At 59.7% G+C, this 16,553-nt stretch overlaps 1 long non-coding RNA gene across 1 annotated transcript; it reads left to right on the plus strand.

Annotated features, from left to right (window-relative positions):
- The first annotated feature begins 14,264 nt into the window (after positions 1 to 14,264).
- Positions 14,265 to 16,421, plus strand: LOC125617636. The gene is made up of 3 exons (XR_007348721.1): positions 14,265 to 15,169; positions 15,395 to 15,549; positions 16,109 to 16,421. It is a non-coding gene; the product is annotated as an uncharacterized LOC125617636 (long non-coding RNA).
- The last annotated feature ends 132 nt before the right edge of the window (positions 16,422 to 16,553 follow it).

The following is a 16,553-nucleotide window of genomic DNA, read 5'->3' on the forward strand; positions in this document are numbered from 1 at the left end:
GGTTTCGGGAAGCAGAGCCTCCACAGACATGTGCAGGGCCCGTGGCCACCCTTCTCGTGATGGGCAGGAAAGCGTGTGGACACAGCCAGCTAACTCCCACCTCGACCAGCCCAGGCCTGGAGAGAGCAAGGGTGAGCTGGCCGCCCAGCAGGGCTCTCTGCTAGCTGTGTTCTGCGCGTGACTCTCTTTGCATCCACTTGGAATGACCACGATGAGTGTCCTTCCCCAGCCCTCAAAAGCACAGATCCCCATCCCCCACTTGGTCCTCACCACCCAGTAAAGAGGTGCTGGTGCTGCCCCGTCACAGAGAGGAAGCCAGGCACTCAGGAGGCAGGCAGGGCTGGGCACTCTGATGGCAGAACCTGAGGCAGAGGCGCCCAGGGAATCTCCCACCTGAACTGGGCCTGGCCAGGGCAGGTGCAGGTCACCTGGCGTCTTCCTGTTGGGACCCATCTGCTTTGGCTCCGGGCCATCCCCAACAGGGGCACCGAGCAGTGACCTCCCCGCTCTGGGAGGCTGAGGCAAGTGATTTCCAGGCCAGCTCTCCTGCTTCCTTGGTGGGGTTGGGAGAGCAGAGACCCTCACCCGCAGACCTGCTCCCACCAACTGCCACCCTGAGACTTCTCCTCCTGTTCCTCTGCCCAGCCCCTGGGGCCTCCCCAGGATGCGGCAGCCCCAGGCACCTGTGGGGAACCTGCGAGAGTTTGAAGTTTTACACCCGGTGCCAGGGCTGGTGACGTGCCCAGGCTGGAAACACTGTCATGCCGTCACAGTGGCTGCTCTGCCCACCGGACCCTGGTCCCCACCACTCGGCTGGAGCCATAGCACCCCATAGCATCTGGACAGTGTGCCCAGCGCACCCTCCATGGTGGGGAAGTGGAGGTGTGGGGACAGCACCACAAGCTGGTGACAGGAAGGTAGAGAACAGGCGCAGGGTCAGCTGGCCCTGCTCTGCCCACGTGCAAAGTCCCATTCAGAAGCCCAGCCAACATGTGGCTGCTGGTTCTGGCCTGCAATAGGAGTGGGCACAGGCCCCTCGGGCCCACCCTAATGGAGCTGGTCTGTTAAATAAGTGTGTTTCTACAGAGCAACGAGCAGGGAACCCTCGCCTAGCCACAGTTCAGCTACCCTCAGACGAGTACCCACGTGCTGAGGGAGAGGCCCACGGCCTGCAGCTGCGTGAAGTCACGGAGGTCCCGGCCAGGCAGCTCACAGACACTTGAGGCTCTTCTAAACTTCAAGAAGACGCAAAACAAAATGGCTTTCCACCTTTCCTTCTTGCTTCCCTGAGGCCGAGGCGCCCAGGGAATCTCCCACCTGAACTCCTCTCTCCATCCCCACTCCCTTCCTTCTTGCCAACTGTTTCCCAGGAATCTAAGCCGTGAGGGGCAGGATGATTCTCCGGGACCCGTGAACACGGGGCGAGAATGGGTCAGCCGTGACCGCATTCCGTGACAGAACCTGTGGGGCAAACTTGGAGAGACCCCGGGGAATGTGTGTGGCCAGCCTCAGTCTGCCCACCCCTGGAGCCTCTGTGTGGACCCAGAGCAGTGGGCTTTGGCTCTGGGGCCTCTTCACCTCAAGCCTCTCCAGGTGCCACAGGCAGATGGGTCCCCAGGGGCACCACAAGGCTGGGCCGGGAGAGCCGGGCGAGGCTTCTCCCTGTCTGACAGCCGGGCGCACACCTGGGAGCAGAGCACAGCCGTGGGATGAGGAGCCCAGAGCTCGCCAGCTCGGCTCTGTGAGAAGCTCAGTGTTCAGTCAGATTTTTCATCTCTGTGACCAGAAGACCTGGAGGAGCAACTTACAAGAGGAAAGGTTTATCTGGGCTCCTGACCCAGAGGCTCAGGCCCTGGTCAGCTGACTCCTAACTCTTGCCTGAGGTGACGCAGAACATGATGGTGGTGGAATGCAGCTCAGGGCATGGCAAGAAGAAAGCAAAGAGACCTCTACTGCCAGGAACAAAACATGAACCCCAAAGCCTGTTCCTATGACCTACCTCCTGCAGCCACACCTGACCTACCTACAGTCACCACCCAGTTGGTCTCCATCAGTGGATTACTCCTCTGTTTAGGTTAAAACTGTAATACTCTAATCATTTCTGAACAGTCCTGCATTGTCTCACAGTGAGATTTGGGGCGATACCTAATACTCGAGCCATCACGTTAGGCCTCCTGTCCCCTGAAGCTCAGGCCCATCTCGCATTGCAAAATATATTGAGTCCATTTTCAAGAGTCTCCTTAGATTTAACAGTTTCACCATTGCCCAAAAGTCCAAGTTGAAAATCTCATCTGAGACTCAAAGCAAACTCTCAGTGTGAGCCCCTGTGAAGATAAAAAGCAAGTTGTATGTATCCAGTATGAATGGTACAGGGTAAACATTCCCATTCCACAAAGGAAGAAGGCAAGGGACAAAAACAAGACGGAATTCAGCTGGGCAAAGCCCTGCAGCTCCATGTGCTGCATCCGGGGCACATGGCATTGCTGATGTTCTCTCCAAAGGGCTTATGTAGCTCCACCCCCGTGGCTTTTGCCTCTCTCTTGGCTTGTCTCTGCTGATTTCTGCAACTTTCCTCGGCGTCTCTTGGTCAGGGGTCTCCACTGCAGCTCAGCTTCCCCCTCACATCTCCACCCAGTGCCCTTTCAGATGCTTCCCTCAGGAACTCTGGCCTTGCTATACCTTGCCTGGCCTCTTGGGTCTTCCTTTGAAATCTTGGTGGAAGTCTCCATGACCCCCTAACTCTAGCTTTCTGCATTCCTGCAGAACCAGCACCAAGGATTGCTGCCATTTTGAGCAATAGCCAAGTCCCCAGGGACCATGGCTGCAGCACCCTGTGAGTGCCTGAATGGCTGAGCACAGTGAAACTACTCACTAGGCCCCTCTGTGCAAGCAGGGTGCCCAACTGGTTTCTTCTCAAGGGGATTTTTATTTTTATACCCATGAGCCTGAAATGGGTATGGTCTTGCCAACTTCTAAGATGTCCTCAAGCCATCTTTCCTATTTTGTCTGAGAATCAAAGTAGCATTTCTTTAGTGACTATAATGTCTTTAACCATCACAATTTCCTTAGCCCCAGTTTTACCCACATTCTTTTGACCAAACTGCAAGTTTTTCACATCTTTTTGCTTTGCTTTCTGCTTCTAACCATCACAGGAAACTTAGCTTAAAGCTGCCAACATTACCCATGTCACCCTGAATGCTGTACTGCTTTGAAATTTCCACCATCAGATAAATTAGTTTGTCACCTTTAAGTTCAGCCTCACAGAAAATCTCTGGACATGTGCAGAATTTAGTTGCTAGAACATAACATGAATGACTATTATTTCCAATACAGTCCTCCTCCCTGAAATCTCATGAGCCCAGTCTTTACTGTCCACAGTCCTATCTGCATTCTGGTCTTTTGAATTATCACCAGAATTGCCTGTTAAGTTTTGCTTATAACATTCCAAAGATTTTCCAGCTTGCATTTCCAAAGTTTCCAAAAGTCTTTGCACAAACTCTAAAAATTTCCAAAAGCTACTGAACCACATGTCTGGTTAGTCAAGCAAGAAACCCACTTCTCTGTGTTAGTCAGCTTTTTTGTTGTTGTGACTAAAAGACCTGAAAAGAACAATTAGAGGAGCAAAAGTTTATTTGGGTTACAATTTCAGAGGTCTCATTTTATAGATGGTGGACTCCATAGCTTTGGGCCCAAGGTGAGTCAGAACTTCATGATGGAGGAAAACAGTTCAAGACATGGCCACCATGAAGGAGAGAGAGAGAGAGAGAGAGAGAGAGAGAGAGAGAGAGAGAGAGAGATCTGTTCAAAGGAACATATATAAACCTGAAGCCTCACCCCAGTGATCTACGTCTTCCAGCCACACTACCTGCCTGTAGCTATCACCCAGTTAATTTATATAAGAGCATTAAGACACAGACTAGGTTACAGCCCCAGAACCTAATCATTTCACCTTTGAACCTTCTTATATTGTCTCACACATGAGCTTTTGGGGGGCACCTAATATCTAAATCATGACACAAGTCCTGCTGGAAAATGGGGCTCTGTGGAATTGGGATTCCCTGGACAAAACTTCCATGGTCATGGAGGACAATTTTTCTGGATGCAGGTTCCCTGGAATGAGGGCCAGCCCTCCAATGAGCCTTGTTGTCCACCTTTCAGCTGGGGATAAACATCAGGCCACATCAGCCCATCTGGCTTGGAGCTGGACCTCTGTGTGGCCCCAGCATCCTGTGCAGCACCATACCCACGCTATCCCAGGAGTCCATGCCTGAAACAACCTGGGCCCACTGTGGACACCTCTCATCACCCAGCATCCAACTCAAAAGCACAGGAGATGCTACCCCCATGTTCACTTTCCCCCCTACTGATCCAAAGAGAGTATAAGGGGGTGGTGGGAGGATGGGACTCCTCCAAAATCCCCACCTGGCCTGTGGCAGGTCCTCCACAAGGAGCTTGTATGTGTGTGTCCCTCTCTGGAGCCTCAAGGACCAGTGAAGTGTCGCTGGGAAGGAGGTGCATGGCTGAGCCTGACTGCCACCTGCTCTGGAATTTCAGCTGAGACTCTGCTGCCCTCCATGTCCTCTGGCCCTCCTGGTCTGTCTGCCACCCGGGGAGCCCTGGCCCTTTTCCTTTTGTGTTCGGATGCTGTAGAGTTTTCAATCACTGACCCTTTATTGAGCCCTGGGGACTCCTGCAGGTGGTGCAGTTCAAACCTTTCCTGTCCATCTGTTCACTGTGGGCATATCCCAGACTCAATGCTGCACCTTCAGAGGGCCAGGTGTGCTGTTCCCCATGCACCACTGACCCGTCTCCTGATGGGCTCCCAGCTCCATCCCATTCCCCCCCCGCCCCCACCATCCTGTGCACTCCAAGGCTGCCTTCCTGTCTCACCTTCTCCATGATGCCTGAGTCAGCCAGGGGGCCCCAGAAAGGGATTCAGATCCTATCACTCCTTGCCTTCTGCTGTTCCCAAGAAAGCCCGGCCTCAGCTTGACCCAGGAGAGCCTGCACATCTGTGCCCCTCCCTGACTCAACCATCCAGTTGCTACACGGCATTTCAAACTCCTCTGACGCTCCGTCTCCTCCTCAGCTGCAAGCCTTGGGGCAGAGCCTGTCCTGTTTGGATGACACCTCCTGACGTGTGCAGAAGGCGCTCAATCCTGACTACACGCCTTCTGGCCAAGCTTCCGGGCACTCAGAGCCTTTTCTCCCCTGTGACCCCGGCAGGGCACAGCCCAGTCCCCAGGCCTTGGATTGTTCCCGCCCAGAAGTACTCCAGCAGAGGGGGCGTGTTCTGTGGGAAGCACCCATAGGTCAGTGCCAGGAGCGTGTGGCCATCCCAGTTGGTGCCCTGTCCCACCCTGTGGGAGGTGCTGCCCAGCTTAGGCAGGGACAGCACGACTCCTTGCTCCCTTCCCATGATGGGAACAGGCGGCCGGAAGCAGCTTCTCTCAGGACGGAACTGACAGCTGTTTCGTGAAAGCACAAGGCGCCAACTTCTGTGTGGCGCTGTTGGAAAGGGATGTTTGAGACATTAGCTAAGATAAACTAGCCGTGTCCAAGGCCCGCTAGCTGGGAAATTAGGAGGCAGAAGGCTTGGCGGATGGCGCACTAGGGACACTGGGAAACTGAAACAACAGGAGCAGACCTGAGGGCGGATGTTGGGGCAGTGGCCTGCTGGGAAGGCGGGCGGCAGTTAGGCAGGGACACCGCATCCAGGCTGGGAAGGTCACTGCAGCCCCAGGTTCCTGGGCATGTGCTGGGGGCCACCAGGTTTGACACCAGAAACCCAAAGGCCACCAGTGCAGTTCTGTCAGAGGGAGACAAAGACTCAGCCAGACTGCAAGGCTAGGAGCCCAGGGGGGCCTGGAGACTGGGTGTCTTGGGGGCTTAGAGGAGGGGCCTGGAGACTGGGGGTCCTGTGGGTCCTGTGGATCCTGAGGGAGGGGCCTGGAGACTGGGGTCCTATGGTCCTGGAGGTCCTGGGGGAGGGGCCTGGAGACTGGGGGTCCTGGGAGTCCTGGGGAAGGGCTTAAAGACTTGGGGTCTTGTGGGTCTTGGGGGAGGGGTTTAGAGACTGGGGGTTCTATGGGTCCTGGGGAGGGGTCTAGAAAGTGGGGGTCCTGTGGGTCCTGGGAAGGGGCCTGGAAACTGGGGTTCTATGGGTCCTGGGGGTGGAGCCTGGAGACTGGGGGTCCTGGGTGTCTTGGGGGAAGGGCCTGGAGTTGGGGACATCCTGAGGGAGGGGCCTGGAGTCTGGGGGTCTTGGGGGTCCTGGGTGAGGGGCCAGGAGCTGGGGATGTCCTGGGGCTCATTTGGAAGTCAAACCGTCCCAGGCGCTCTTACTGGGAATGCTCACATTCAGCGATGCAGATTGTCTCTGATGCACACCTGCAGATGGGTCCCTCAGGAGTGTTGGGAATGCCAGGGGTTAAGGAAGGCCCCTGAGTCCACTGTCCTAGAGTGTCAGGTCTTCAGAGACAGAGATGGCTACTTCAGCCTGTACTGCCTTAAAAAATCCCTTAATAACCAGTGAATTTTAATATTGTTTTCCCTTACAAAGGAACTACTTCGAGCACCTACAGTGCTTGTCAGATTAGCACACCTGGAAATTATTGGGGGTGGATGAGCACATGCAGTGGGACACTGTGAGCACAGGCTCACTGTCACCCAACAGCTTTAGAGTTTCAGTGCTAGTCGCCCATGTTCAGTGTACGTGCACAGAGGCTGCTAGGAAGCATGAGCAATGTGGACAAGCACTGAAATAATGGTAGCAGTTCTGCACGTGCACGTCAGCAGGCCTGCACATTGTGTCCAGTTTGCACAGCTCCTGCACAACAGGTCGGGATTTCTTTCCTCCCTGACAGTCCAGGGGTGTCCTAATGACCATGTCTCATTCTGATTTCCACTCTCCTTAATACCCAGAGCCAGCCACCCATGTGTGGTCTGCAGTGAGCTCCAGGCAGCATCTGAGAGGCCCTGACTGCAGCCGGACCCAAGCAGGAGGGTCAGGAAGCAGACGCACAGACTTGTAGAGGATTGGAGCAGAAGAGCTTCCACACTGGGTGGTGAAAGTGATTCGGGGCATGTCGTGTGATAATCGTTCCGTATTTTAACGTGTATCCTGTCCTAAATTAAATACAGCGTAAGAAGTACTTTGGAAGCCAGGTGTGCACCACACTTGCTGATGCTTGAACCTCCAGGGACGTTGGCTCAGCGTTCTCACTGAGGGCCCGGAGTGTGGGTTATGACAGGGGCTCCCTCCTGCAGAGCCACCTGGGAACGCACATGATGTGTCTCTGGAAACCATCAGGGCTGAGCACAGGACAGGATGACCTGGGTCCCAGCCAGAGCCGTGCTGCACCCTGGGCTTAGAGGCCTTCGCGGGCTCCTGGAGAGGAGCTTGGTGAGCAGGATCTGGGCAGGTGCACCCTCAAAGGCTCAGTGGGCACCGCCCCAATGGGATCTATCACCCACGGAGAGATCCCCTCCCTCTGCTGCCCCCAGACCCACAGAGTGGGTGGGGGCAGGAGGCGGGCGATGTTGGAAGGAAGAGCTTTGGAACAGGCGCCGTCGCCCAAGGTTTCTCCCGAGGTGGCTTGGATCCCTGGTTGAACGAAACACCTGCCGTGTGGCTCCCAGGCCAGAAGCTGTTCCAGAGGGTGGGCGGCTGTGCATACACCCCATAGAAGAGCAGCCAGACCTCGCAGGGTCAGCGCCAGGGGCCGTCCCAGGGAGGTGACTCGGAGAGGGAAGGCTGTGTGGGCATGCAGGGCAGGAAGGGAGGGTCGGAGGCTGAGCCAGAGCTTGAGAGCAGAGGTCAGCCAGGGAAGGGCCTAGTGGCTTCTCCCTGTTTGAGTGGGTGGTGGAGCTCTGTGCTTCGGGAGCGGGACGTGAGCTGCAGGCGTGGCAGGGCAGGGACACTGGGCTGGGGGGCGTGGCAGCCTTGGTGCTGGAGGTAAAGAGAGGAAAGAAGTGGCTTTAGGGGCCTTTGGGGTGGCCGCAGCATGGCCTCACTGGTGTCCCCAGGGCGGGCTCCTGAGCCTGGGAGTCCAGTGTCTGGCCGGGCTGCGGCTGAGACCCAGGGATCTCGAGACAGAGCAGACAGGTGGCTGGACCCCAGAGCGGTGCCCCCTCTGTACAGCAGACCCTACCCTCAACTCGGGGACCGACAGGGCCTCCCACAGGGCTCTGAGCTGCGTCCACGGCGCGGATGGCAAAAGAGCTCCCGTGCGCTCTGCGGACAGTGCCCTGTGCTGTTCTGGGAACCAGATGGGCCCCAGGCCTCGGGCTGCGGGAGGGCCCATGGCAGCCATGAGTGGAGGGGATGCCCAGGCACTTACTGGCCCTTCCTGGGCTGCTGGGTCCTTTCCTGTGGGGAAGGCACAGAGGCCTCCACCCTCCGTGGTCAGGAGGGTGTGGTCACGCGTGTGCCTGTCAGCCGTGCCAGGCTCTGTGCACTGCCTGCCCACCCCCGTGTTCTGCCCGGGGCACTGGCACACTGTAGCCCTGCCAGGACCTGAGCCCAGAGGGGCCACTCCTTGGAGGGAGCCACCCCAGGCCACGCCTGAGCCAGGCAGAGCCTGGACCCACACAGTGGACAGGTGTGTGGCACCTGCAGGTGCCCTGGGTCCCGTGGGTCTCCCTCTGAGCTTCGCAGGGAGTAGAGTGGGCAGGGCCACACGGGCAGCTCTGGGGGCAGCGGTGTGTCCCCTCCCAGGGCGGGAGTGACATCCATTCTGAATCTCCATGAGCTGGGGGTCATCAGGCTTGTTTCAGGATGAGGTCGGGCTGCTCAGGGGTCGCCTGGATTCAAGGGCGAGGGGGGGTCCTGTGCCCCCCTTGCCTGCCTCCTGCCTCTCCCTGCAATCCCCACCTGCTGACCTGGGGTCACAGGTCCTGGGCACCACCACACCAGGGCTCTGGGAGGTGTGGGGTATGGGCACATCTCATCCCCACGGGGCCCTGGGGCAAGAGCGGCCGAGGGCCATGTGCTCCACCAGGACGGTGGTGCTGGGCTCCAGAGCGCCTTTGCAGGGAGGGGACCATCCTCAGAGAGGCCACCTGGGGTGTGGCCCACCCCAGGGTTTGGCCTCTCTGAGGAAGCCCCACTCCCCCTCCCCACCCCAGGACAATCAGGGTGCTGCCCAGGGCCTGAGGACCCTCAGCCCGCCCAGGAGGCTGGCCCTGGCAGCTTTCTTGTTTAACAAGAACTCACTGAATCACCACTGGCCCTGCCTGAAACTGCCCTCGAAGGCTGCAGCTGGACCGCGTCAGAAGGCAGAGCAGAAGCTGCCCTGGCGTCTTGACGCTGGCCCCAAGGTGGCTGAGCCCAGGCCCCTCCAGGGCACCCGTTCCTGGGGCTCCTCTCAGCCTCTGTGGACAGGGGCCTTGTGAGGGTCAGCGCCCATGTGCTGGGCTGGTTGCCAGGAGGAGCCCTGCAGGCCCCGACTCTCCTGTCCGCCAGAAAGCCTCCTCCTGGCTCCCCTGACACGGCTTCTGGGTCTCGCACCCTCAGGAGGCTGAGAACTCTGAGCGGAGGAGGGCAGGAGTGCTCTGTGCGGGTCTGCAGCGGGCACTGGAGGGGGCACCGGCTCTCCTCCTCTCCGTCTCCACCTTGGCATCTGTCTCTGCCAGTCGGTGCCCCTCACCGCCTTCCTCCTACATCTTCCTACATCTTCCTGTCTCCCTGTCCCTGTCCCTGTCTCCATGTCCCTGTCCCTGTCTCCCTGTCTTTCTGTCCCTGTCTCCCTGTCCATGTCCCTATCTCCCTGTCCCTGTCTCTGTCTCCCTGTCCCTGTCTCCCTGTCCCTGTCTCCCTGTCCCTGTCTCCCTGTCTCCTCGTCTCCCTGTCCCTGTCTCCCTGTCCCTGTCTCCCTGTCCCCTGTCTTGCCTAACCTCCAGGCCCCGGCCCTCTCTGACTCAGGAGGAACAGCGACTCTGGATTCTCACTGCTCCCTGGTTGTCTCTCCCTTGTTGGTGAGTCTCGCTTCTCTTGGGTGAGAGTCTCCTGAGAGCCACACCCAGGTGGCAGGCAGAGGTCTCGGGTCCTAGTTAGTGCAAGTGGACCTTCTGCCGCCTCAGGTCTGCTGCAGGAAAGCCGCGGGGGGAACCCAGCGCCAACCCAGTGCCAACCCCGAGCCCCTACAGCTCCGCCCTGTCCACGGGAGCAGCCCATCCATGCGTGACCTGCTGCGCCAGGCTCTCCTCCGGCTGTGGATGCTGAGGGGGGCTCCAGGACAGCAGGCGTGACGCCCAGTGCCACCGAGCCAGGGCCGTCTGGGCGTCCTAGCTATGCGGGAAGTGGACCTTCCCTCGAAGGAGCTCTGAGTCAGGCCTGATCCCCGTCTGCATCAGACAGTGTGAGTTGGTGCAGGAGCGGGATGTAGCTGGGACCAGGGCCACAGCCACGTGGGTGACATATCACGTTGTCACGCATCAGCCTCTGCTTCCTCAAGGACCAACCGAAAAGGCTACAGGGTTTCCTGCCACGTGTCCTGGAGGCTGGCAGCTGGAATGGTCAGGGCCATGGGCAACATGGGCCAGTCAGTGGCCCTTGGCCCTGGGGCCTCGGGCACTTCCCGGAGGCCGTGCCTGCCTGTGCCTGCCCCCACTTGCTCACGCACACCCCTGGCACCCCACTTGAGCGGGCAGGCCCAGGCGCCACATGCCGCTGTGGCCACTGTGGAATCTTCTCTGCAGAGGTGACTCAGCGTCCAGGTGCACAGGGCCCCGGTGCCGAGGGAGAGGGCCGCCCTGGCAGGTTCCCCCAGGTCCGGGCTGTCCCCAGGAATCAGGGCCTGGCACCGGCCCCCACCTGGGAGCCAACAGCCCCCAAATTCAGCCCAAGGCGCCTTGTCACAGGCTGTGGTGGGAGGACAGCTCAGCAGGCCGGCTTCTGGGGCCTGCAGGCCCTCCCGCCCTCACTGTCGGTCAGCAGCCTCACCGTGTCCCTGGCTTCCTGAGCTTGGAGGAGAGCTGGACACAGTCAGGAAGAGAAGCTGTACTTCTAGGGGGCTGGACTGGCAGAACACTGTCTGTCCATCCTGAGGCCAGTGGGCACTGCGAGGACCTCACGCCCCAGCGGGAGACGGTGGCTCAGGGATGCCCCGGTGCAGGCACAGACCGAGCACAGACCAGGAGGGGCAGGACGGTCCTGTGGCCTCCGCTGGCTCGTGCCACGAGCAGGGATGGGAAGCAGAGAGGCCCTCACCGCTGGCTTCTGGACGCTGGCCATGGTGTGGGGCGACAGGAACGGGATGTGGCAGGTGCTCTTCACTCTTGAAAGGGAAACTGCACCGTCTCAGAGGGGCCACCTCCCCCAGCACCCGGTTCTCAGTGCCTCACGGCCAAGTGGACCTCTTCCAGGCCTTGACCTGGCCGCATCCTCCAGGCCCCAGCATGGCCGCCCCCACCCTGGGAGTCCTGCCCAGAAGGTCTGGCCACAGACAGGCCAGGCTGTGCTGCCGTGGGGCAGATGTGCACGAACCCCTGCTCCTCAGGTGAGCTTCAGCAGCACCGAGGACGAGGGACTCTCATGGGAACACTGGAGGGCTTGACCCTTCCCTGCTGTTTACGTGAAAACCAGAGAACAGAAGCACGACACTTCTCTGTGTTGAACTTCCAGTCAACACACAAGACGCACCTGCCGGAGCCACCGAGGGACAACTCAGCACAGGCCAGGCGTGAAGATCCCGGCCAGACAACCAGCATTTCCCTCTCCCAAACACGCCCTGTCTGGGACACCATTCATGATGGCATCGAGGACGAGGATCCACTGCCCCTCAGGGCCTCCAGAGTGAGGCTGGCCGTGTGTCCACACTGGTGGGTGGGCTGCTGGGTGGTGGTCTTGAACACACGGAGACGCGGTTCCTGGGCTACCTGTCCCTGCTTGCTCCTGGGCTGGGCTGTTCTCAGCCCCATCGTCCAGTTGGAATGGAGCCCAGGAAGTGACCAGACAAAAAGAGACCCTGAAGTGTCCCTCACAGGCGTGTGCCGCGTGCTCAGCCCCTCAGGCCGAGGCCATGGAACTGGAGGGTCCCAGGCCACATTCACCCAGGAGCACAGCTGAGACGCAGCACCAGGGTCCCGGGCATCACCAGGGCTCTTGGCCAGGCAGAAGGGGAGGCAGGCACACGTGCACACTTCCAGAGTGACTGTTTACAGGACCCCCAGGTCCCATCCACATGCACCAAGTGGAGTCACACGAACCCTGAGGCCTTGAGGGAACTGCCTCTGGGGGAGAGGCATAGTCACGGCCCAGAACCTGGGTGCCTCTTGAGCCCCAGTTCTAGCCCTGCTCTGGGGTGCAGCTGGCCCCGCCCAGTAGGCCAGGCCCCGTCCTCCAGGGCCCAGTGCCCATGAAGGGCCCTGGGGTTTGACTTCGGTGTTTCAACCTCCCAGTGTGGTCTGCCCTGCTGTCCCGGAGCTCACCTGCACCTCCGAAATGTGGCGTCCGGCTTCTGCATTTCCATACAGGTACACACTTTCCTAAGTGTGAGTTGCCCCCAGACCACACTGATGAGATGACAGTATGGCCACTAGCCTTACCACTGCGGGTGAATGTCACAACTATACAGAAAGCGTTAGTGTGCAGAGTGCAGGTATTTAAAATGAATAATGATTTTCAGAGATTCTCGTTAGATGTTTCATGTCCTACCATCTGGGAATATTAGCACACACACATATTGTCACTCACAGACTCTCAGACACACACCCACAGGCTCACTCACACACCCACACCCATACTTGCTCGAACACAGTCACACACACACACACACACACTCACACACACACTCACAGCCCTAGAACTGCTCAGAGCTCCTGATTCCCGGAACCTTGCCCAGTGTCCCTCACACGACACTGCTCTGCACACGGGTGTCAGGACCGTTTGGTTGACTGGGAGGAAGGAAGGTGGGAGGTGCCGTGCTCTGGCCAGGTGACTTTCTGCCCTTCCAGTGCCTCAGGCTGGCTGTGCCTTCCTGGTCCTGCATCCCTCCACCTGTGGGACCCACAGAGGCTCAGAAGAGGAGCCAGTTGCTGCTGGAACTTCCTGCGGAGCTCAGGAAGGTGGCACTTGGCGGTGCCCCGAGTGGGCTGAGGCCAGGCAGACCTGAATTGACCCCTGGCCCCTGTCTCCACTTCCTCAGCTGCTAGTTGAGAAGAGCAAAGCAACCTGCAGGAGCAGCAGGACCGCAGCGTCAGTGACACAGAGTGGCCGGGTCAGCACGGTCCCCGGGCTCCACCACTACAGGTCCGATGACAGGGGTGACAGGAAGCCCCGAGGCTGCACAGTGCCCATAGATGGACCAGGTCCTCACAGATTGGCTCAGCAGGACATTGTCCTACCAGACGTAGCCCCCCCCCCGGGCTGCGACAGCTCTCCACCAGCTCTCTGAGATGGACAGGCCAGACGGAGCCAGGCTCGAAGGGACAGTATGGGCTATTGTCCTGTGACAGGCAAAGGCCCTTTGGGTTGAAGCTCCCGTGTCCACCGAGCAATACTTGGGAGTGGACGAGGGACAGTGAACCTCGTCGGAGGCCACGGAACCTGAAGGTATCACGGACAGGAACAGGGTCAGCTGTGGTGGTGGTGGTGCCTTGGCCAAGCTGGAGATAGGCTGAGCCGAGGAAGGACGGAATCCTGAGAAGATGGGCCCCTGGCCTCCTGACTGCACCCCTGGGCTCCCCCTGTGGTCATCTCTGGCTGTCCCCCTGCCAGCTAACGACACCACCCCCTCCCCTGTCCAGGAGAAGATCCCTTCTCCCAGCACCTCCTCACAGGCCTGGGTGGGGAGCGGCCCGAAGGCTTGACTGGAGGAGGAGTGGGGTCCAGGCCCTGCCCAGGCGGTAGGGCCCTCATCCTGCAAGGCTGTGGAGGGGCGTGGCCCATGGGTCCCTCTGGCCCACTGGCGGCACTCTGCGCTCACGGACGAGGACTGGTGCCTTCCTGGCCTAGAGGCCTGTGGGTGGCTGCTGCACAGTGTGAGCCCCTCTCTGTCTTCCTGGGTCTTCCACCCAGACCTGCCCCACGTGTGCTGAGGGCAGGGCCCCGTGACCCGGGGACTGGCACCGGCCCTTCCTCCCTCCTGCAGCTTCTCACTGGAGCTTTGCGCAGTGCAGGCTGTGTCTTCGTGGAGCCCCTGGGCATGGACATGGGGGTCCTGCCCCGTGCAGGTCACAGTTTGGTGACAAGCTAAATATAGAGCAGATGACCACACACCCAAACTCACAATGGCATGTTGCTGTGAGTGTGAGGGTGAGCGTAGGCGTAATGACAGGGGCTCGATCTGGTCTTAGGACGGGAGGAGGCCCTGCACCACAGGTATTTACCAGGCTGGGTGGCAGGAAGCGCCTGGGGGCCCTGGGGGCTGAGCACCTCGGGAGAGGGAGGGCTGTGGTTGCGCCTGGAGGGGAGATGGCCTGGAGGACCCCGGCTCAGGCAGGAGTGAGGTTCGGGATGCGGGGGGCCACGCAGGCTGCGACCCCTGCCTCTCAGCTAGCTGGGCTGGCCGCCATGGTGATGGTGAGGGAGGGGGCTTGGCACCAGGAGCCGGTCAGCACAGGTGGGGAGAGGTCTCTCTGGAGGTCAAAACCTGGTGCCACAGTCCCTGTCCTGCAGGCCAACCTCCGGGACTGTCTCTGAGCCCGCCGGCCTCTGTTCACGTGACCAGCCTCACCACCCCTGTGGCCCAGCCACCAGCACCTCTGACGGAACCTTCCAGCCCCACCCTGTCTGGCGTCAGCTCTGCCACGGTGCTTTGCTGCTGGCCAGAGGGAGGCCCTGAAGGGACCCTGCAGGGGTCCCTTCCTACCCTGTGCCTCCTTCAGGGGCTCCCCTCAGGCCTGCGGGGGGGGGGGGGGGGGGGTTCAGGTGAGCCCACCCACCTCCGCTTCACAGGAGCCACCCTGCAGCCCGGCTCTCCCCAGCGCCCCCAGCTCTCCCCCACCTGCTCTGCTGCGGAAGCCCCCTCTTGCCCCTGGACTCCCGCACTGGTCCTGGTTCCCCTCTTTTCCCACTGAGGCTAGCTGGGGTTGCCCCGGAGGCCACACGGAGGCAGGTCCGTGCCCACCTGCCCTGGACGGTGAGGCCCCAGGAAACCTCCCACCCACCGCCGGCTGCTGCACAACCCTGGACGACTGGAGAGCTTCGGGTCAAGGGAGCACTTGGGTGGGAAAGGCTGTTCCTTCTTCAGAGGTCTCTGCTGCCTTGGGGACACGTGGAGGAGGGAAGGAGTCCCTGTGGGCCACCACAGCTGGATGGCAAAACCGTGGGTACAGCTAGAAGAAATAGGAGGAAATGGGGCAGGCCCCCGAGGGAATTCCCTAAAAGCCCAAAATTGGTACGTGGGAACTGACTCCCTGCCAAGGAAGGACGAGGCTTTTCTTTTGGCAGAGTCACCTCTCAGACTCCACACGCAGCCACGAGCTCAATGGCGTCTGCTGGGCTGCGCCGTTGGCTAAAAGCCATGACGGCTGCCAAGCACAGCTTCTAGAGAAGGTGCTCACTTCTTAGGACTTAGCCCCACGTGCTTCCAGGACACCTCCCAGGTGGGTGCTGACGGGGCTCTGCTCTGAGCACCCACTTTCCTGCCACAGCTGGACCCCCGCAGGGCAATGAGAACACTGAGCCACGGGGGGATTCATCCCGGGCCGGCCTGCCCCTCGGCCGGTCTCCGGCCAGGTGAGCCACAACTGCACGGCCTTATTTGAAATCAGGGTTTCGTGGTCAGCTGTGGTACAAGTCATAAAAAGAGGAATTGCACAGGGACCCACTCCTCCAGAGGTCCTGAGGGGGGAGAGGCCACTCCTGCAGTCCACTCCTCAGCATGCACCCCCAGCAGGAAGAGAGAGAGAGGGTGGGGGGGGGAGGGAGGGAGAGGAAGGAAGAAACCACTAACTGAGTCAGACGCCAACTGTCTCTGATCTGTGAGACCTCAGGGGAAAACAAAGCTTGCCCTGAGTCTGCCCAGCATCTGGAAGCCGCGCCCCACCTGGGTGGGCGGGGTGTCGCCAACACGCCTTCTCTGAAGGGCGCTCCAGAGGGGTGTGTGGCATTTGGAGAGACGGTCTTTCAGGGGCTCTCAGTCCTGATACCCTCCCACTTTAGGAACAAGGACAGGGCAGGAAGCTGCCCGGGAAGCTCAGCCACCAAGCCTCTGTCCCTGCTCCCCGCCGGTGGCACTTGGGCCCACAGCTGAGCACTTGGCAAACGCAATGCTGACACCAGGCTGAAGGGCGCACCACCTCCCCAGAAGGGCGAGGGACGTCCTGCTTCCCAGGTGTTGAGGCCGACTTGTTCTTGCCAAAGGGTCCGGGAGAGAGTCTCCAGGTCATGTGATGGGACGTCTGTCCTCACTGGCTAAGTCTGTGGTGGGGAGTCCACTCTTCTTCATGGGGCTGATAAAGGAGACTCCAATCTTCCTCACTGCAGGTGAGGCAGCAGAGTCCACTCCTCCAGAGGTCCTGAGGGAAGAGAGTCCACTCCTCCGCAGGTCCTGAGGCAGGAGAGTCCACTCCACTGCAGGTCCTGAGGCAGGAGAGTCCACTCCACT

This window comes from Marmota marmota, unplaced genomic scaffold, assembly GCF_001458135.2.
Source record: "Marmota marmota marmota unplaced genomic scaffold, marMar, whole genome shotgun sequence".
NCBI classification, from domain to species: Eukaryota; Metazoa; Chordata; class Mammalia; order Rodentia; family Sciuridae; genus Marmota; species Marmota marmota.